Source organism: Syngnathus acus, chromosome 13 (assembly GCF_901709675.1).
Source record: "Syngnathus acus chromosome 13, fSynAcu1.2, whole genome shotgun sequence".
Lineage (NCBI taxonomy): Eukaryota > Metazoa > Chordata > Actinopteri > Syngnathiformes > Syngnathidae > Syngnathus > Syngnathus acus.
Window position 1 is genome coordinate 289,088 of NC_051098.1, and position 22,052 is coordinate 311,139.

At 47.7% G+C, this 22,052-nt stretch overlaps 1 protein-coding gene across 2 annotated transcripts in view; it reads left to right on the plus strand.

The window, feature by feature from the left end:
* Window positions 1–22,052, plus strand: part of appbp2 (amyloid beta precursor protein (cytoplasmic tail) binding protein 2) — a 226,908-nt gene that overhangs the window by 203,814 nt on the left and 1,042 nt on the right. The gene's annotated exons all lie outside the window — the stretch shown is intronic.

Consider the following 22,052-nt stretch of genomic DNA (forward strand, 5'->3'; position numbering starts at 1 on the left):
ATAACATGCTAACATATTTACCAAACCATCCGTGTCACTCCAAATCACTAAATCCAATGAAATCTTCATCCTCTGTGTCACTTTTAAACAACTTTGCTAACTTCCTCTTCTACGAGGCTTAGGTCAGACTCATCGTCAGTTTCAATTATTCCACAGGCCTAGAGCGCCCTCATGCGGTTTAGTGTGAAAATAACGTGAAATAATATAATAATGTGTTAATTTCCCACATAAGTCGCATCCCCAGCCAAATTGAAAAAAAACTGCGACTTATAGTACAGAAAATACGGTATATACATAAATATTAATTAGAAAGCATTTGATAAAATAAAACACATTCTGAATCAGTACAATTGAACACAAAACATTAACTTTTTTACACGTTAAGGATGATCCATCCATCCATCCATTATCTGAACCACTTATTCCCACGAGGGTCATGGGTGCCTCTACCAGGTGATTTTAGGCAGTCAGCATACGCACTTAAATAGTTCATCTTGGCTTTTTAGATATTCAATAATTGATTTATTTTTCTCTTCTCAAGACAATGAGGTTCTTTTTTAACCTCTACTTGTTTCATCGCCAATAGAGGGGGCTTTAGGCATTGGGGTCGAGCGAGAGGGGAGAGAGAGTGACCTGTGTGACAGGCAGGTTGTTGTTGAAGAGACTTTTTTCGATGGGGGCCACATACATAAACCTTTTGGAGGGGGTGGCCCACTTACTAGGAATTAGGCATTTATCCTTAACTTTACTGTATTAGTTAGAAAAATCAATTAAAAGTGGTCAAATATGTTATAATGTTGAATTATCTCCATGGATCGCCACCTTACCGTGGTGGAGAGCCTTGCGTGTTCCGATGAACCTAAGAGCGATGCCGTCTGGAGTCTTGGCTCCTGGTAGGTTCAACCATGGCGGTAAGGTCGAAGGGGAGGTTCCAGACAAAGTGCGATCCAAAGACCTCAACGGTGGGAGTGGCGGAGGATGACACTGTGAGTCACAACGGCACTGAAGGCGGACGAAGGCTGCAACAGAGGGTGGTCTCCAATTGTCATGGACCCATGCCATTGGATCCCGGCCCCTTTCTGCCAAGGACCGTGTGGTGGCTGCAGGCGCATCAGTCTCCCCACGCAAAAAGACGTCACGCGCAGGCGTCCTCCTGAAGGGAACGTATTCCATTTTACATCCTGGACAACAAAGTCCTGTGGCGGTCAGGAAGTGGTAACGGGGGCAGGACAGTGAGGTCTGGCAGCCCCTAGCCACAACCTGGCACACAGGCGGTGGGTGTTAGATTCAGTCGTTAAGTTCTTGGACTGAGGCAGAAGAGCTTCTCGGCAGCTGCACCCATGACTGAGCAGCCCTATTTAGGATCCACTCTGCTCACCCCATTTAGGGGAGGGGGTTAGAAAAGGTACCCTAAACATAGCCTGCCTCACAAAATCCTGTCTGGAATACCGCATCCAGAGGGATCACCATCACGTGGTCAGAGACAAAAACATGTACACATTGGAGCCTGGAACGTGCGGACCCTAACGGACAACCAAGCCAGTGATCGACCTGAAAGGCGAACTGCCATCATCTCCAGAGAGCTAAGGAAGTTCCAGATCGACATCGCAGCACTCTCCGAGACCCGACTAGCAGATGAAGGGCAGCTGAAGGAGGAAAAAGGTGGATATACTTTCTTTTGGAAAGGAAAACCTGCAACTGAGCCAAGAATCCATGCTGTGGGTTTTGCTATCAAGAACCACCTCATCAACCACCTCCATGAACTCCCTGTGGGCATTAACGAGCGCCTAATGACCATACGCCTGATGCTTGCAAACAATCAGATGGCCACGGTCATTAGTGCCTATGCACCAACACTTGATGCACAGGACGAAGTTAAGGAGGCCTTCTACGCTGACCTAGACAAAGTCCTATCGGAAGTCCCCAAGGAGGATAAGCTAATCCTGCTTGGAGACTTCAACGCCAGAGTGGGACGAAACCACCACCTATGGAGGGGTACGCTGGGAAGAGAAGGGGTTGGAAACACAAACTCTAATGGCACATTACTACTAACCAAGTGCTCAGAACACAACCTGGTCATCACCAACACACTTTTCCGTCAAAAAAACGAGTTCAAAACATCTTGGATACATCCTCGCTCCAAACTGTGGCATCTCATCGACTATGTCATTGTCCGCTCTAAAGACCGCCACGATGTCCTAAACACCAGAGCAATGACCAGTGCAGACGACTGCTGGACCGACCATCGCCTCATTCGCTCCATCATGTCCATCCGCCTAATGCGGAAAAAACGGATGCAGAAAAGACAATGCCGGCCAAGAATAAACATCGAGCTGTTGAATGACACCGCCTACCAACAACAGCTGCAGGAGGCTCTTAGTGCAGCACTGCCCAACCACTACCCAGAGGATACTGAAACACACTGGAGCACACTTTCGACTACCATAATGAACACCTGCAAAAAAATCCTCGGGCACAAAAAGCGGACGCATCAAGACTGGTTTGATGAGAATGACACTGAGATCCAGCAGCTAATTAACAACAAGCGGCAAGCTTTCATCACCTGGCAAAATGACATCCACTGCAAGGTGAAAAGAGTAGCCCATGCCAAAGCGAAGGCACCCGTCCAAACACAGGTTAGGAAACTGAAGAACCAATGGTGGACAAAGAAGGCTCTGGAGATCGAGCAGCTTGCTGACTCTGGAGACACGAGAGGCTTCTTTGATGCCACAAGAGCGGTGTATGGTCCCAGCCACCGCTGCCTAACCCCCCTTCGCTCAAAGGATGGCCTGCTGCTGAAGGACAAGGAGGCAATTGCAAACAGGTGGAAAGAACACTACGAGGACCTCTTAAACAGGGACACTATACCTGAGATGGAGGCTCTTGATCAGGGGTGGGCAAACTTTTTGACTTGCGGGCCGAATTGGGTTCTAAATTTTGACCAGGGGGCCGAACCAGGAGCAGATGGATGTAGTGTTTGTGTGAAGTAATATAAATGACATGTAAAGGTCATTGCATAAAAGGTTTTTACTTTTAGTAGATACTAAAGCATGGATATTAAAAAAAAGCTTTTTGAAAACAAATGCATTTATTAACAGCATTAAAAAAATATTTCACCAAAAAACTACTATCAGTGATTCTTATTAAATACGACACTGTTATGATGAATAGCATTTTCCATCACTTCAGCGCCTGCAGGTTAGATTTATGAAATATGTTTATCTAATGAGGCGAAATCACATCCAATGGCAAACATTCTGACCAAATTCATCATCTTGAAGAATCAGTGAAAGAATACATCTAAATAAAGTAATAAAGAAATCAATAGTATTGTTGGTTTCCCTTTTTTGCTAGTGCATCATAGTCTGGAGTAAAATTTGTTGTGGTAATTCTTAGGATAGAGCCGAGGTGTCGGTCCGTTAACCTAGATCTGTGACGGGCTTTGTTGACGTTCATGTGGCTGAACGTCTTCTCACACACGTAGGTCGAGCCAAATTGTCCACTCTTTTTTAACATTCGGCACTCAGTGTCCACCTTTCTTTTCTTCGGGCCACTCATTTTAATGGAAGGATTCCAGGGGAAGGTTTGTGGGTGGCATTAGCGTAAAACTGTATCTGAATACTCAGCGCGCGAATTACGAGAATATTGACGTCACAGCCGACACTCGAAATTCGGCACTGATAGATGAAATTACTACGTACTACTGAGTACGCACACGCACTTGTGAGTGTGCACCGAGCTTTCTGACACGGCTCCCGGGAGTAAATGCGCGGACATTATACTCTTTCATCACAGCAACATCTTCAGTACAAATCAAACAGACACACTTTCTGTTGATTTCTTTGAAGAAATACTAATTTTCCCAACGTGTTTGAAATATTCTACACTCACTTGCTATTTTGCGTTTTTTCGGTGCAGCCATTTCTGGGGACTCGCGGTAAAAGTTTTTCTTCGCTGGATTTCATTTGTGTGGCGGGCTCCATCTAGTGTTGAAACCGAGAAGTGCAACAGAGTTGAGCTCAAGCTTCTTGTGCGGGCCATATTCAATTATGTTTTCAGAATTTGCTGCGGGCCAATAAAAACTGGACCGCGGGCCGCAGTTGGCCCGCGGGCCGTAGTTTGGACACCCCTGCTCTTGATCAACTACCACAACAGCCCACAGCTGAAAGCATGGGAGAGCCACCCAGCCTGAACGAGCTGCAGGATGCCATTGGGAAGATGAGGAACAACAAGGCTGCTGGGCCCAATGGAATTCAAGCAGAGGTCTTGAAGAAAGGCGGACCCGACCTTCTCAGGCACATCCATGCCCTGCTTCTTAAGATCTGGGAAGAAGAGGAAATCCCTGCGCAGCTCAGAGATGCCTTAATCGTCTCCGTATTCAAGAAAGAAGACAAGGCAGACTGCGGGAATTACCGTGGCATTTCTCTCCTCTCCACCATCGGGAAAGCCCTCGCTCGGGTTCTGGCCAACAGACTCACCCCCCTGTCAGAAATCATCCTTCCTGAGTCTCAGAGTGGATTTCGCCCAAGCAGAGGCACCACAGACATGGTTTTCATTGCTCGACAACTGCAAGAAAAATGCCGGGAACAAAATCAACCACTATACATGGCCTTCATAGACCTCACCAAAGCCTTCGATTCAGTTAACCGTCAGGCCCTTTGGCTGGTTCTATCCAAGATTGGCTGCCCAGACAAATACATCAGAGTACTGAGACTACTGCATGATAACATGTCAGCCACAGTGCTCAGCGGCAGTGGAGACGAGACTGAACCCTTCGGGGTTGACACAGGTGTCAAACAGGGATGCGTCATCGCTCCAACACTATTTTCCATCTTTATTGCTGCTATCCTCCGCCATACAAGCAAGCATCTGCCCCATCATCATCAGTTTAAAGTCCACTTTCCAGGCGCTGCTGGGTTGGACTGGATTCTCAATATGGCTTTCTTCCACCGGGGACGGTCCATGGCCTTCTCGTGGTTAAGAGTGCCTATACTGAGAACATTTTTGGAGCAAAACGTTTTACAGCCGGATGCCCTTCCTGACACCAACCTAAGGGGAAATTGATTTTCTGTAGGGGTTGACTCCCTTAGCCCATTCCTCTCCCGAGGAGCCCACTGGGCAGTGGTACTATTTAACCCATAGTTGGGGGCTGGTTCGTGGGCACCAGGGCGTGTCCACACACCGGTGGGCCTGCGTGCCGCACGTCTAGGGGCCAAACCTTCTCCGAGTCCCTTGTAGTTTAGCCTGGGTCCGTGTTGTACCCAGTTACCATGTGTCGCCGCGTGGAGGCACTACATAGGGCTTGCTGTTAGAGAGGCTATGTACTGGCAGGGAGAGACTTACGCACTCGGCTCTCCCGTTCGCATACTGCTAGCCAGCGGTGAGGGTTGACAGTGAGAAGTGACATGCACTGGGCACTCCACCAACACTCCACCAACACACTAGACGCATCCAACACACTAGACGGCCCCACGGAGTCAAAATCATGTACAGAACTGACGGTCAACTTCTCAACATCAACCGACTCAGGGCTAAAGGTCAAACCACCACCATATCCATCATGGAGCTGCAGTATGCGGACGACAATGCCCTTGTAGCCCTGTCGGAAGAAGACCTACAGAGTATTCTGTCTGCCTTCGCGAAGGCATACAAACAGCTTGGTCTAGCCATTAATATAAAAAAGACCCAAATCCTCCACCAACCACTACCAAACTGCAGTTTGCCTGGCCGCCCCCCAAACATCTGTATTGATAACATCCGACTGGAAAAGGTTGACCACTTCCCCTATCTCGGCAGCCTCCTGTCATCTAAAGCCACCATTGATGATGAAATTGACCATCGCCTCAGCTGTGCCAGTGGGGCTTTCTCAAGGCTACGGAAGCGAGTCTTCGAGAATCGTGACCTCCAAGCAAAGACCAAAATCCTGGTCTACAAAGCTGTGGTCCTCCCCACCCTTCTGTATGGGTCAGAAGCCTGGACCACATACAGCAGGCACTTAAGGGCACTGGAGACCTACCATCAGAGATGCCTCCGGAAAATCCTCAGGATCAGCTGGAAGGACCGACGCACCAACACCAGCGTCCTGGAGGAGGCTGGCTTGCCTACCATCACTGCCACCATTGCCCAAAACCAACTGAGATGGATTGGCCATGTAATCCGCATGCCTGACTCTCGCCTCCCAAAACAAGTTCTTTATTCCCAGCTCGCTGAAGGAAAGCGGAGAAGAAGAGGTTCAAGGACAACATAAAAGCAAACCTGAAGAAGTGTCACATAAACCTTAAAACTTGGGAAGACAAGGCCGCAGACAGGACGACGTGGAGAAACCTTGTCCGTGACGGCGCCGCTCAATATAACGTTGACCTCCACCATGCCGCTCAAGACAAACGCAGACGCAGAAAGGAGAGAGCCCCCACCAAGCAGGCCCAACCCAAACCCACCACCATTACATTCCCCTGTCCACACTGCACCAGAGTTATCGGGTCCAAGATCGGCCTCTTCAACCACCTGAAGACCCACAAAGACCAAGAAGGAGGACCGTCATACTCTACTACGAGTGACCGCCGATGATGATGAATGTTGAATGCAATTAAAGACAACACTGCATTCGTCACAGCTTTCCATAAATGGATCTTTATTGATTTATTCATAAAAAGCTTTAGTAGCTCATTCTCAGAATAGCGACCTCAGATTTCTTCTTAGAAGTAAGATTTACAGTACAGAGAAAAAAAAAACAATAAAGAGGAAAATGGGACGAGTAAATTTCAAGCTCGTTATTTACATTAGTCTTAGCATCACACGTATGAATGTTTTTTTAAACGGTTATCAACATGAACAGACTGAATTGGACTTAATAACAGAAATGTATATAATTTTAGTAAATTTTTCTAATGAGTATCAGCTGCACTGGATATGTAAATCGGGCCATCCAGCTACAGTGATGATCTGATGGCACTCGTGCCAAAAATCCAGACAAATCTCACTTGATCAAGGATCATATGATGAAGAAAAAAGATGTGTGTGCAATCTATGCATTGTGCACAGCGGTGTGTACTCTTGTGTGTTAGGAAGAAAAATGCAAGTGGTGGGCAAAAACAGGCAAGTGACTGAATTGATGTGCATTATTGATATGTGTCACGTGTACGTACCTGCACATAAATGCTAATAAGCACTTATAGCAGGGTGTTTGTGATCTTGAAAAGCATTTGGCAAGACAATGTTCGCCAGGATAACAACACCAATTGTGATGCTGGGAACATGCCAGAAAACTCATGCAATTGCACACATCAGGATTGACATAATCATCGATATTTCATTAGCTTCTTGTGTCATCTTCATGAAAAATGTCTCAGTTACGCCCTCTAAAAGTTTATAGCAGCCCTGGTTTTATGTTTCAAAGGATTCCCGAGCGCGGCATCGCCGTTGCTCACTGCTCCCCTCTCCCCCAGGGGATGGATCAAAATCACACGGGGATGGGTTAAATGCAGAGGACAAATTTCACCACACCCAGATGTGTGTGTGACGATCATTGGGACTTTAACTTAACTTTAACTTTTACCCAAGATAATGATAATGTGGTGGTATCTATCACAGCCCAAGAACTACTAAAAAAATCACTTTGATTATAAAAACTCTTGTAATTTTACCCACATGGTCAAGTCTTTTATTTTAATTTTAGTTTTTTTAGTTTTCAAATGTTGGAACACAATAAAAATTGAAACATTGGCGATAATGGAACATCAAGCATTTGATGTAGTTAGCTCAGTAATGTGGTTTAATTAGTGTTGCCAATTCTTTAAGAACATTGCATACTCTTGCCTGAGACAATATAGCCATTCATTTCAAAACATTTCAATACAAGATTCAAGAGTTTTTATTCGCCATGTTTGAGCGTGCCAAACAAGGAATTTGACTTCGGTAAAACACACCCTCTGTTCAACATATAGGTGACTAACAACACTCAGGACATGTGAATAATGGCAAAAACAGTGTAGACAAATTCAAAAAGGTGTGAAGAGCAGGATGTTATTGCACAGTAATGCCTCTGAGACTCTATGAGTGGTGTGAGTTCATCAGAGCAACAGCCTGGGGGAAGAAGCTGTCTCGGTGTCTGCTGGTTTTGGCGTACCGAGCTCTATAACGCCGTCCGGAGGGGAGTAGTTCAAACAGACTGCAACCTGGGTGAGAAGGGTCTGTAGAGATGTTCCTTGCACGTTTCCTGGTCCTGGACAGGTACAAGTCTTGGATAGATGGGAGGTTGATTCCAATGATCTTTTCTGCAATCCTAATTGTCCGTTGCAGTCTGTGCTTGTCTTGTTTGGAGGCTGATCCAAACCAGACAGTGATGGAGGTGCAGAGGACAGACTGGATGATGGCAGTGTAGAAGGTCTTCAGAAGCTCTCGCGGCAGGTTGAACTTCTTGAGCTGTCTCAGGAAGTACAGCCTCTGCTGGGCCTTCTTCCGGACAGAGTCTATGTGGCCGGTCCATTTCAGGTCCCGAGAGATCGTGGTTCCCAGGAACTTGAAGGTGTCTGTGGGCAGAATAGTATTACTGCGGATAGTGAGGGGTAAAAGTGGTGAAGGGTCTCGCCTGAAATCCACTGTCATCTCCACGGTCTTGAGCGGGTTCAGCTCCAGATGGTTTTGGTTGCACCAGTGGACAAGCCGCTCCACCTCCTGTCTGTACGCAGTCTCATCACCGTCCTGGATCAGTCCGATGAGAGTGGTGTCATCTGCATACTTCAGGAGCTTCACAGGAGAGTCATCTGAGGAGAAATCATTGGTGTAGAGAGAGAAGAGCAGTGGGGAGAGGACGCACCCCTGAGGGGCTCCAGTATTGGTGGTCCGGGTGTCAGATGTGATGCCCCCCAGCCTCACACGCGGTCTCCTGTTGGTCAGGAAGCTGGTGATCCACTGACAGGTGGGGGCAGGCACCGCAAGCTGGATGAGCTTCTGTTGGAGGATGTCAGGAGCAATGGTGTTGAACGCCGAGCTGAAGTCCACGAACAGGATCCTGGCGTACGTTCCTGGTGTGTCCAGGTGGTGCAGGATGTAGTGCAGTCCCATGTTGACCGCATCATCCACTGACCTGTTTGCCCGGTAGGCAAACTGGAGGGGGTCAAGCAGGGGGCCCGTGACCTCCTTCAGGTGGTTCAGCACTAACCTCTCGAAAGATTTCATGACCACAGATGTCAGTGCGACGGGTCTATAGTCATTCAAACCTGTGATGGCGGGCTTCTTGGCCACTGGAACGATGGTGGAGCTCTTGAAGCACGAGGGCACCTCACACAGCTCCAGAGAACGGTTGAAGATCCGTGCAAAGGTGGGCGCCAGCTGCTCAGCGCAGACTTTCAAGCAGGAAGGTGACACGCCGTCTGGGCCCGGTGCCTTCCTGGTCTTTTGTCTCCGGAACATCTGGCGCACTTCCTCCTCGCGGACCTGGAGTGCGGGCGCGGCCTCTGCAAGAGAGAGAGTGGGTGACAACGATGATAGAGGTGTGGACAGAGCAGTTGTGGGGAGAGGTGAGTATGTAGATTGTGCTGCAGGAAGTCCCGTTGTGTGGGAGGACCGATCAAACCTGCAGTAGAACTTATTTAGCTGGTTAGCAAGCCTTGGGCTCTCCACAGTTCGTTTCTTGTAGCCCGTGATGCTCTGCAGACCTTTCCACACTGTTGAGGGATCAGGATTGGCAGAGAGGTGTCTCTTCAGGTTCTCCCCGTAACACCTCCTGGCTTTCCTGACCTCTCGGTTCAGTGTGTTTCTGGTCTGCCTGAACAGGTCGCGGTCGCCGCTCCTGTAGGCCTCCTCCTTGACTTTGCGCAGCCTCCTGAGGTTCGGTGTAAACCAAGGTTTGTCGTTGTTGTACGTGCAGAAGGTCTTAGTCTGCACACACAGATCCTCACAAAAACTGATGTATGATGTGACAGTGTCAGTGAGTTCATGCAAGTCTGAAGTTGCAGCTTCGAAAGCTCCCCAATCGGTGCAGTCAAAGCAGGCTTGGAGGTCCTGCCTTGACTCCACTGTCCACTTCCTCACAGTCCTCACCACAGGCTTAGAAGTTTTTAGTTTCTGCCTGTAGGCCGGGATCAGATGAACTAGACAGTGGTCCGAGAGTCCTAAAGCTGCACGAGCCGTAGAGTGGTATGCATCCTTGATCACGGTGTAGCAGTGGTCCAGAGTCCGTGCCCCTCTGGTGGGACACGTTACGTGCTGTCTGTATCTGGGGAGTTCGTGTGCAAGGTTCGCCCTGTTAAGATCACCCAGAACAATGATTAGTGAGTTTGGTAGAAGTTTCTCCATGTCTGTTACCTGGTCAGCCAGCATCTGCGTGGCTTCACTCTCACGTGCGTGTGGTGGGATGTAAACAGCCGCCATGACGATCGAGGAGAACTCCCGTGGTGAATAGAACGGCCGGCAGTTTATGAAAAGTGTTTCTAGGAGAGGGCTGCAAAACTCTTTCAACACCGTGACATCAGTACACCAACGTTCATTAATGTAGAAACAGAGACCACCTCCCTTTGATTTTCCGGAGAGCTCCGCGGTGCGATCTGCTCGCGTTAGCCTGAAGCCCGCTAGCTCCACAGCGTGGTGGGGCGTTCGTTCGCTGAGCCACGTTTCCACAAAGCACAGCGCGGCGGATCTGCTGAAGTCCGTGTTCCTTGAAGTGAGGAGCAGCAGTTCGTCCATCTTGTTCGCCAGGGAGCGGACATTCGCCAGATGAATTGACGGTAGGGCAGAACGGAACCCTCTCTGCCTCAGCCTTACGAGTGCTCCGGCTCGTTTTCCGCGCCGCCGTCGTCGTGCTAGCTTGTACAGCACCGCCGCTCCGGCTAGAATCTCCAACAAACAGTCTGAATCGAAGAGAACAGGAGAGAAAATACCAGAAGAAGACTGTCCGATGTTTAACAGCGCTTCTCTAGTAAAAGTGATCCGGGATGGACAGCAGAGGACACAGAAAACACACAAAATAAGACAAATAAACAGAGAGCGACTCACCGTGGCTGCCATCCGCGGCGCCATCATATCATCAATGATCAAGCAGGGTAGTCAGATCTCCATGTTATCACAATGGACTTTCTGACTACACGTAAAGCAATTCCGATAAATTTAAGTTGTGCATTGAAAATGATAGAATAGAGGTGACATTCCACTGAACACATTCCAGAGTTCCGTGCAACGGTAATTCCTATGATGATAGTTAAAGTGGAGCACAGATCATGCCAGAAGGGTTTCACTTTGTTACACTGCCTGGTAAAATGTAAAATTGAACCAACCAATACCACATCGGAAACATGACTTTGGTAAAGTAGATTTAAAAGAATGTAGTTTCTGCGGAGTGAGATACAGTATAACTGAGATACAGTATAACTGGTGGAGGAAGCTATAGTTTGTCAGTCTGTACCAGGCATTGATAATCGTAGAAAGGATGTTCCGAAACAAATCCGCCCACTACACTTCATAATTTTTATCACTCAGCTCCAACTCTCAATTCAATCCAGATTCATGTAAACTTGACTTTGGTCTGCCATCCCTCAATATGCGATACATTCCTGAGCTTGTTCTCCTCGTAAAATATTTTTTTAAATGTTATTCATGGCAAATAAAATCCAGTCAGGACCCAAGTTAGTCCTCAAGAATGATCACATCTGGAGATAACAGAAGACCGTCTAAGTGGGCAAATCATACCTCATCTTATACTTTTCTCTCATTAAAAATATTGTCTAAATGCGTCGTCTAAATTTTCTTCCGGTGCCACATATCCAACATCTTATTCTTGAGAGTCATAGGTATGAGGGTTTTTGTTTTGTTTTAATGGAGTTTTAGGTGACAATCCCACTATCAGTCTAAGACAGGGGTGGGCAATTCCGGTCCTCGAGGGCCGGTGTCCTGCATGTTTTCTATGTCACCCTGTTGCAACACACCTGATTCAAATGGTCAGATAATTAGCAAGGTCTGCAGAAGCTGGATAACAATCCTGATCATTTGAATCAGGTGTGTTGCAGCAGGGAGACCTATAAAACATGCAGGACACCGGCCTTCGAGGACCGGAATTGCCCACCCCTGGTCTAAGAGTTCTGTGATATTATTGAATATTAAATAGATGTCTCAAGATTGAATTATCCGTTGTATTGTTTACATTATTTACATCATGTTTAGAGACAAAATCAGGACAGAATCTTTCCTTTGGTAGATGTAATCAAATTTGTGTCCCTCATTTGTGCCTCATTGAAATAAGGAAGTCCTCCTAAATCAACAGTCACCAACTCCGGTCCTCAAGGGCTCCTATCCACAATGTTTTAGATGTATCCTTCATCCAACACAGATGATTTAAATGATCAGAAAATCAGCAAATTCTGTACAAGCATGATAACAATCCTGATCATTTCAATCAGGTATGTAGTAGTAAGAGGAACACGTCTAAATTCAAGATTCAAGAGTTTTTATTCGCCATGTTTGAGCGTGCGGATAGGTGCCCTGAAGGACCAGAGTTGGTGACCCCTGTCCTAAATCACGGTCTCATGTTTATTTTGCCAAAGATATCCAGGGTACCTTACAGTGCCATATTAATTGTCTAACATGACTATTTTAAAAGCTTGGATAATTATTGTTGTACTAAAATGGGTATATATTTAAATAAGTACTGCAATTGTGGCTGCACATTCATTTTGATGCAGTTAACCCTCCCGATCAAAGTAAGTACCAAACCCATCCATCTTCACATATCTGCCTCAGTTTTTGCAAGCAGCAGTACATAATTTAATTCATAATTTTTTTAGGTTATTATTTACAATTATCCCACAGTATTTTATACAAGTGTGCCTTAAGTGCAGAATAATCAAAGTTAGTCAAAGGAAGAATTCCACTGGAATTCACCTTATATCCTGAAATATTGCCATAGGAGTTCAGTAACTTGTAGTCTATAAAAATTGAGCTCATAGGACTGGATTGTACAATCCTTCAGATTGATCAGCACTTGGTGTTGAGTGTGCGTGTGTGTGTGTGTGTGTGGGGGGGGGGGGGTTAAGAGGCAAAGGCTTCACTGGGGTTTTCAGGTGGGCACCCCACTTCATTGTTTTGTGGATAAGCCCATGACACCTCCAGAGGATTCAACGGTGACATCTGGCGTCCCAGGTTGTCAAATGTGACCCGACCCTCCATTTAAAGGGTTAAACTCCCCTTCGACCCTGCTGCTGTAATGCAGCCCTCATAGGGAGACGAGAGTTTCCACGTCGGGGCGGGAAAAGATTCGTCCGAGTCTAACCGCCTCTAAGATATCAATTCGGAAAGAGTTAATCGATTCTTTTTAGTACGCCAATCCCTTTAAAGTCACCCCTACGCCAGTGCCGAGTAACTACCTGGTCGGAACCTGACGTCGGACCGACCGCGCCCTTTTTACAGCGGCTCCTTCCCCTTTTGTATTTGTTGCTCTTGTATTCGCTCAGCTAAATTTAGCTGTCTTTGGTAAGACTGCAAGGATTCATTGATTTACTAGAGCGCACTCGCCCTAGCTGAGCTCAAGATAACCACTTCGAACCAGATCTGACAATTCCTGATGTTAAGGATTAAAGCTGTCTTCACTTTAAGAAGAATTGAACGGATTTAAAGAATGACTATGATAGGGAAATAAATAACATCTAAAGTTCTAATTACTGCATATAAAACCATGCTCAACATAGTTAATACTAAATAATCGATAACCGAATTAAGGATTAAGAAGAAATTTAATGACAACGTAGGAAGAAGAGTTACAAATCGCACAAACAACAATAATTCCACTTACCAAACTCAGAGCAAAAAAGAGGAGACAAAAGGTCTAATATGCTATTTGGTTGAACAAGTCGAGTGATCATCTCCTTTGTTCCAAAATCCAAATTCTGTTTGAATAGATAGGCGGCCTTCAGGAGGAGGACCACACCTTCAATACGGCATCTCCCTTTCCTGCTGGCCCGAAGTCCTCTCTCCTAGCCTATCTATGAATTTAAAATTTGACAAAGTCCAATTCGAAGACTGTAGAAATTCATCTTAGTAGATTTTGGTCCAATCTCAAAAAGAATGAAAAACCCATCTTCGTCTAAAGGCGTTCTTGGCTCCGGGCACGCAGTGCCAGCGTACTGGCGAGGGAGAGCCCTTTTCCTGTCCGGAACCAAGCTTTTATAGGCTCGTCAGCTCCTCCTGGCATTACCTCATAGGAATCATGTAGGTGAAAGGTCAGAATTCCCGCATTAGGTCATATGCCTCACTAGCATTACCTCATCGGAGAGGAATGCATGACCTCATTGGTATAGAATGCCTGGTATGCATGGCATCCTTGGAATGCGTAGAATGCATGGCATTCTTGGTGTGTGTAGAATGTATGACATCATTGGTATGTGTGGAATGCATGACTTCATCCTACTTCCTCTATGCCTGCTGGGACCCACTGGTTGCCTGGGCAACCTTGCTTAAAGCAGTAACCATTGCACATGACTGTACTCTGCTACCGGATGCAGCCGTTTCCTGTTTTGCTCATTCTTTCAGCCGACTCCACCAGTATAGCAAACAACCTCTTGTGTCTCCCCACAATTTAATACATTCATGTATAGATGGAACAACGATGTTAAATACATGTTGGATATCGATTAAACATTGCAACATCAATAAAGCTTGTTTTCACAATAGTCAACTTAACTGATAATCCTCATTAGCCGTAATAATGTGTTCTTCTAAATTGAACATATATAATGATATTGCTCAAACTCTTACAGATTAAAATTATGATGGAGCAAAATCATATTCCAAAGTTGTGTGTTGCTACGTCTTTGAACAGGCCGTGTCCTCCCAATTTCGAACAATTTAATTTATTAGATTTGTTAGTTTCCATCAGGTCACCCCTATGTCAAGCTTTAACACCATCTCCTGGTGAAATTTTGCAACTCCTACATGTTTTAGGATAGCCAATGTGCCTGGGCCAAATTCGATACCCAATTTACACCATCTTGTACCACCATGCCACTTGACAAGGTGTGTCCCCTCTGCCTTTACCCCTAACTGTCATTTAGCAGCCCAGTTGGGGTCCTTTCTTCTGATCCATATTCACCTGCTGCTTTGTTCAGCAGCATCCGACAATGATTTAACAGCCCGCCGCTCGACCTCTCACTCCCATTCCTTTCAGAAACTTGGTTGTGGACGTGGCAACGAAGCCTCCGCACCCGACTTCAACTGGAAGCACTCGGGTAGTTTCTGGTCTAGGTGAACTTGCATTTTCCAGTCCCGTGCAGAGTCCAGAAGGGTTGCCTCCACTCTTGCGGATGTTTTTTCTGGGAGCTGTCCTGGTCTTATGAACAGAGTGGTGATTGACTGACTAGGAATTGTGGTGGGCAGGACATTGTTGGTATTCCTCCTTTCTTCCAGGAGGGTGATCGCCAGTCTCAAGACCCGGTTGTGCCTCCAGTTATAGCGGTCTTGAGACAAGCTGGTTTTGCAGCCGGTGAGGATGTGATTCAGTGTTGTATGGGTTTGACAGAGTACACAAGAAGGATCTTCTCCAAACCATTGGTTTAGGTTCTTGGATGTGGAAAGAACGTCGTAGATGGCTCTGATGATGACGCTGATTTGGCTCCCTTCCATTTCCCACAGATCCTTCCATGTGAGTTTACGATGTTCCAGGTTTTCCCAGCTAGTCCACTGCCCCTGTTTGGACTGTGCCACTGCTGTCGCACATCTGTCTGCCTCCTCTTGTTGCCAAACCTGATTAACAACCAAGTTTCTCCTCTGGGCTGACGTTGCCTTGTGCTGTGTGGGTCGTCTAGCGCAAAGTCTAAACCGACCTCTTCCATGCTGGATCTGTCCCACAATGTCTTCATGCATGAGAGCAGATTTGGCTTGCTGCATGGCCTCAGATGGGATCCATTTCCTCCCGGTTGCCAGTCTGGGAGCAACTGCTCGAATCACCTCATCTAGAGACTCAATCAGGGTCATGCTCAGCCTCACCTCGGTGCATTTAAACTCTCCGTGAGGCTAGAGATGGGCAGTTCCAGGGCACCATGATCATATAGGTCGATGTCACTGAGGCACGGCGGAAGGCCAAGCCACTTCTAGATGTATGCATTGACTCCAGCTTTTTAACTTTGGTGTTGGGGATTTGATAGACTGTTAGTGGCCACATCAAATGGGGGAGCAACCCAAACTGTAGTCACCAAAGTTTCAACTTGCCAGGAAGTAAGGTCTCGTCTATGCGCACAAGATCTTTGATGATTTCTTCCCTCAGCAGATCGCTCTGGTCTGAGTCTTTTAGACGTGCGTTGTATAATCACCCTAGACCAGGCATGTCCAAAGTCCGACCCGCGGGCCAAATCCGGCCCCCGATCAGATTTCATATGGCCCGCAGCTTCGGTCTTATAATGTATTATTTATGGGCCGCCTGCACTGTCAAACTGAATGAAAAAAAAAAAGAAACTTGAACCTGTAATTCCTCCTATTACCGGCAATGACAGTGAGACCTGGAAGGGTGTGATTGGGAGGAACGGCCCCCCCGATCTGAACCCGAGCGGTGTTCTATTATTGGACTTCTGTGCTCGACACGGATTGTCAATAATGAACACCATGTTCAAACATAAGGGTGTCCATGTGTGCACTTGGCACCAGGACACCCTAGGCTGTAGTTCGATGATCGACTTTGTAGTCATTAAGATTAAAAGATTAAAGATTAAAGTCCCAATGATCGTCACACACACACCTGGGTGTGGTGAAATTTGTCCTCTGCATTTAACCCATCCCCGTGTGATTTTAATCCATCCCCTGGGGGAGAGGGGAGCAGTGAGCAGCAGCGGTGCCGCGCTCGGGAATCAGTTGGTGATCTAACCCCCCAATTCCAACCCTTAATGCTGAGTGCCAAGCAGGGAGGCAATGGGTCCCATTTTTATAGTCTTTGGTATGACCCGGCCGGGGTTTGAACCCACAACCTTCCAGTCTCAGGGCGGACACTCTACCACTAGGCCACTGAGCACTTTGTAGTCATGTCATCGGATTTGCGGCTGCATGTTTTGGATACTCGGGTGAAGAGAGGGGCGGAGCTGTCAACTGATCACACCTGGTGGTGGGTTGGCTCCGATGGTGGGGGAAGATGCCGGTCCGACCTGGCAGACCCAAACGTACTGTGAGGGTCTGCTGGGAACGTCTGGAAGAATCCCTCGCCAGGAAGAGCCTCAACTCCCACCTCCGGCAGAGTTTTACCCACGTCCCGGAGGAGGCGGGGACATTGAGTCCGAGTGGACCATGTTCCGCGCCTCCATTGTTGAGGCAGCCGACCGGAGCTGTGACCGTAAGGTCATTGGTGCCTGTCGTGGCGGCAATCCCCGAACCCGCTGGTGGACACCGGCGGTAAGGGATACCGTCAAGCTGAAGAAGGAGTCCTATCGGGCCCTTTTGGCCTGTGGGACTCCGGAGGCAGCTGACAGGTACCGTACGGCCAAGAAGAACACGGCTTCGGCAATTGCTGAGGCAAAAACCTGGGCATGGGAGGGATTTGGCGAGGCTAGGGAGAATGACTTCCAGACGGCTTCGCGGAAATTCTGGTCCACCATCTGGCGTCTCAGGAGGGGGAAGCAGTGCACCGTCAACACTGCTTACAGTGGAGATGGCATGCTGCTGACCTTGACTCAGGACGACGTGAGTCGGTGGGGAGAATACTTCAAAGACCTCAATTCCACCGACACGCCTTCCATTGTGGAAGCAGGGCCTTGAGACTCTGAGGTGGACTCTCCAATCTCTGGGGTCGAAGTCACTGAGGCAGTTAAAAAACTCCTCGGGGGCAAGGCCCCAGGGGTGGATGAGATCTGCCCGGAGTTCTTAAAGGCTCTGGATGTTGTGGGGTTGTCCTGGCTGACACCTCTGCAGCATTGCATGGACATTGGGTACGGTGCCTCTGGATTGGCAGACTGTGGTGGTGGTTCCCCTCTTTAAGAAGGGGGACTGGAGGGTGTGTTCCAACTACAGACGAATCACACTCCCTGGTAAGGTCTATTCAGGGGTGCTGGAGAGGAGGGTTCATCGGGAGGTCGAACCTCGGATTCAGGAAAAGCAGTGTGGTTTTCGTCCTGGCCGTGGAACAGTGGACCAGCTCTCCCCTCGGCAGGATCCTCAAGGGGGCATGGGAGTTTGCTCAATCAGTCCACATGTGTTTTGTGGCCTTGGAGAAGGAGTTTGACCGTGTCCCTCGGAAGTTCTGTGGAGGGTGCTTCGGGAGTACGGGGTGCCGAGCCAACTGGTAAGGGCGGTTCGGTCCCTGTATCATCGATGCCAGAGTTTGGCCCACATTTCCGGCAGTAAGTCGGATTCGTTCCCAGTGATGGTCGGACTCTGCCAAGGCTGCCCTTTGTCACCGATTCTGTTCATAACTTTTAAGGACAGAATTTCTAGGCGCAGCCAAGGTGTTGAGTGTTAGTGTTGTTTACTCTAACTTCTTTGCAAGAACAACACGTCAGACAGTTTGGCCATTTTACGCCTGCAAGCGGAGAAAGCCATCTCCACACTGTGTGGTACAGTGATGCTTGAAGGCCGTCTGACTTAGACCTTTTGCAAGGGCATATTTATTGAGAGAAAGCAGGGTGGGGGTGAGAGTGAACAGCTTTGGTGAACCCCCCAGCCTCTGGTCAAATCAGAGCAGGGGGTATTTTATGACATTGGAGGAAACAGAAGAAGTCTGATTGCTTCCTCTATAGCTGGTCATTCAGTGCAGGGGGTCTTACCACTTTGTTTACGATGCTGTGGGAACAAACAGAAGAAGTTTGTCCCCCTCAGCAACTGGTAAATCAATATAGTCTACATTCCAACATAACCATACGATTAAGATAATTTGTCAACCCTAACATTGAGGGTGTCCGGTTTGGGGACTTCAGCATTGCGTCTCTGCTTTTTGCAGACGACGTGGCGCTGTTGGCTTCTTCAAGCTGTGATCTCTAGCTCTCACTGGAGCGTTTTGCAGTCTAGTGTGAAGCGGTCGGGATGAAGGTCAGCACCTCCAAACCTGAGTACATGGTCTTCGGTCGGTAAAAGGTTGAATGCCCTCTCCGGATCAGGGATGAGATCCTGCCCCAAGTGGAGGAGTTCAAGTATCTTGGGGTCTTGTTCACGAGTGAGGGGAGGATGGAGTGCGAGATCGACAGGCGGAGCGGTGCAGCGTCGGCTGTAATGTGCACTCTGTACCAGTCTGTGGTGGTGAAGCGAGAGCTGAGCCAAAAGGCAAAGCTCTCAATTTACCGGTCGATCTACGCTCCTACCCTCACCTATGGTCATGAGCTATGGGTCGTAACCGAAAGAACCAGATCCTGGATACAAGCGGCCGAAATGAGTTTTCTCCGTAGGGTGTCCAGGCTCTCCCTTAGAGATATGGTGAGAAGCTCGGTCATCCAGGAGAGACTTGGAGTAGAGCCGCAGCTCCTTCACGTTGAGAGGAGCCAGATGAGGTGGCTCGGGCATCTCATCAGGATGCCTCCTGGACGCTTCCCTGGGGAGGTGTTCCGGGCATGTCCCACCGGCAGGAGACCCCGTGGACGACCCAGGATGCGCTGGAGGGACCATGTCTCTCAGCTGGCCTGGGAACGTGTTGAGATCCCCCGGGATGAGCTGGATGAAGTGGCTGGGGAGAGGGAAGTCTAGGAGTCCCTCCTAAAGCTGCTGCCCCCGCAACCCGAACCCGGAAAAGCGGAGGAGGATGGACGGACGGACGGACGGACGGACGGACGGACGGACGGACGGACGGACGGACGCACGCACGCACGCACGGACGGACGGACGGACGGACGGATGTGCGTGCATGTAACATGTTAACAAAAAGTACTGGGCAGGCTGATGAGTTAATGGGCTGCAGGGCCCACAGGCCCCCATTGGGGGCCGCAGGGGGCCAGGGGCAGTGCCCCGGAGGGGGCTCAGGGGGAAAAGGTCCCTGGAAACTCCTGGGTTTTGGCAGTATAGCAACCCCAAAACCATTAATTTCATCACTCAATTTCAACAGTTTTGTTAAAAAAATATTCCTGCTTGGTGGGCTACCGAGGTGAATATAATCTATTATATTCTATTCAATGTTTTACCAGGTAAGTCAATTGAGAACACTTTCTCATTTACAATGGCGACCTGGTAAGGATCTATTTTTCCCATTACAAATAATGGAAATTTTTTTAATCCGTTCCAAGACTTTTTTAAGCACTTTTTCATTTGCGCATTTTTGTCCAATCGCGCAACTGCAGCGCACCGCCAAACGCGCAACCGTAGCGCGTGGCCGACCGCGCAACTGCACCGCGCTGGTTGCATTATTGTGACACAGCCGTGGCTGAAATTTAGAAAATATTTTCAAACTCCTGATGTACTTTCCAAAATTCAAGTGGACCTAAGTGCGCAGGGAGCTTAATTTTGTCTGATCGCGCAACTGCAGCGAACCACCAAACGCGCAAACGTAGCGCATCGCCGACCGCGCAACTGCACCGCTCTGATCGCATTATTGTGACAGAGTCGCCGCCGAAATTTAGAAAATATTTTTAAAGTCCTGATGTACTTTCCAAAATTTAAGTGGACCTCAGTGTGCAGGGAGCTTAATTTAGTCCGATCGCGCAACCGCAACGCGCCGGGCGCTCACTGTTGCATTGCTTTAAGAGGGTCTTTGTGTTCCGAGTTGTAAGATGACGCTGCTCTCGAGCAATGCCCATCTGAAGCAGTTCCTGATCCCGTTCGACTTGTCTATTTCCCTGGCACGATCCTCGTCTTTTTTCTCTGAAACTTTCGCCATGCTGGCTAAAACTTTTTCTAATTAGGCAAATGAGTAGGCAAATGATGTGACGAAAGTAGCACCAAAATGCTGCCGAGAATAAGGCAGCTGTTGTCACAATACTGCTGCCGGCCCCCCCCATATAAAAAAAAATCTCAACGGATCTACACGATTCGCGAAAATGATACTCCCGACAGAAAAAAACACGGAAATCCGCGGTTCCGCGGAAAATTCTCATCCCTGTAACATGCGAAAACGGACCTCTAAAGCAGTGGTCCCCAAACTTTTTTGTGCCATGGACCAGTTACGTGTCAGAAATATTTTCGTGGACCGGCCTCTATATAAATAAATAATACATTTATATAAATAAATAATACATTCACAAATATATGAATACGATGAAATAAAACGATACGACTGGCATAAAAACAAGAATAAACCAGATAAAAATAAAACTCACCATTACGTTGAATTACTGGGAGCACCGAGCTTGTTTCTCATAAACGAGCCGGTCCCATCTAGGCGTAATCGGAGACAATGACACCCGAAGTGGTTAAGGTTTGTCTTTTAATGTAGGATGCTTGGTCTCCATGTGCCGAAGCAGTTTTGAATGCTTCATTGCCTCGTTAGCTAGCCTGTCGCCACATATACAGAGTGGGCTTGGCGCGTCAGAGTCACCTGTAGCGATAAAGCCATATTTTAAGTAGGACTCCAGAAATTTTGCGGGCTCGACTGGGGAAACATGTCACGTGACCGCGACGAGCGTCTTGACCTGAATTAATTCATCATCAGGTCAGGTTAGGTCAGGTATGGGGGCACACGTCGCGGTGACGCTTCGCTGCCCTCACCTTCTTGCTCCACTTCTTGCGCCCGCCATCATCATCGATAAAATTTTATTAATTCTTTTCTATGCGGCTTGGCGGCCCGGTACCAAGTTGGTACCGGTGGTTGGGGACCACTGCTCTAAAGGAATGTAAACCAACATTTGGAGCAATACTACATTGTCCTAAAGGTTAGACACGTGATTGTTCATTTCTCTTGTTAGGAGACCCACTTACATCGTCAGTGACTGAACGGCCTTCAAAATAAAGCACCCTACCTCAATTCAAAGCACGGCTGAATAACAAATAACATGGAGAATTCTTAACACATACTGTAAATATGTTTTTAGAACAGCTTTTATTATTATAACAATTTTTTATAACAAGGTACAAGTGTATATACTGTAAATGTTTTTAGAACTCATGTTATCATAACAATTTTTCTATACCAAGGTACAACACTGTAAATATGTTTTTAGAACTCTTATTATGATAAC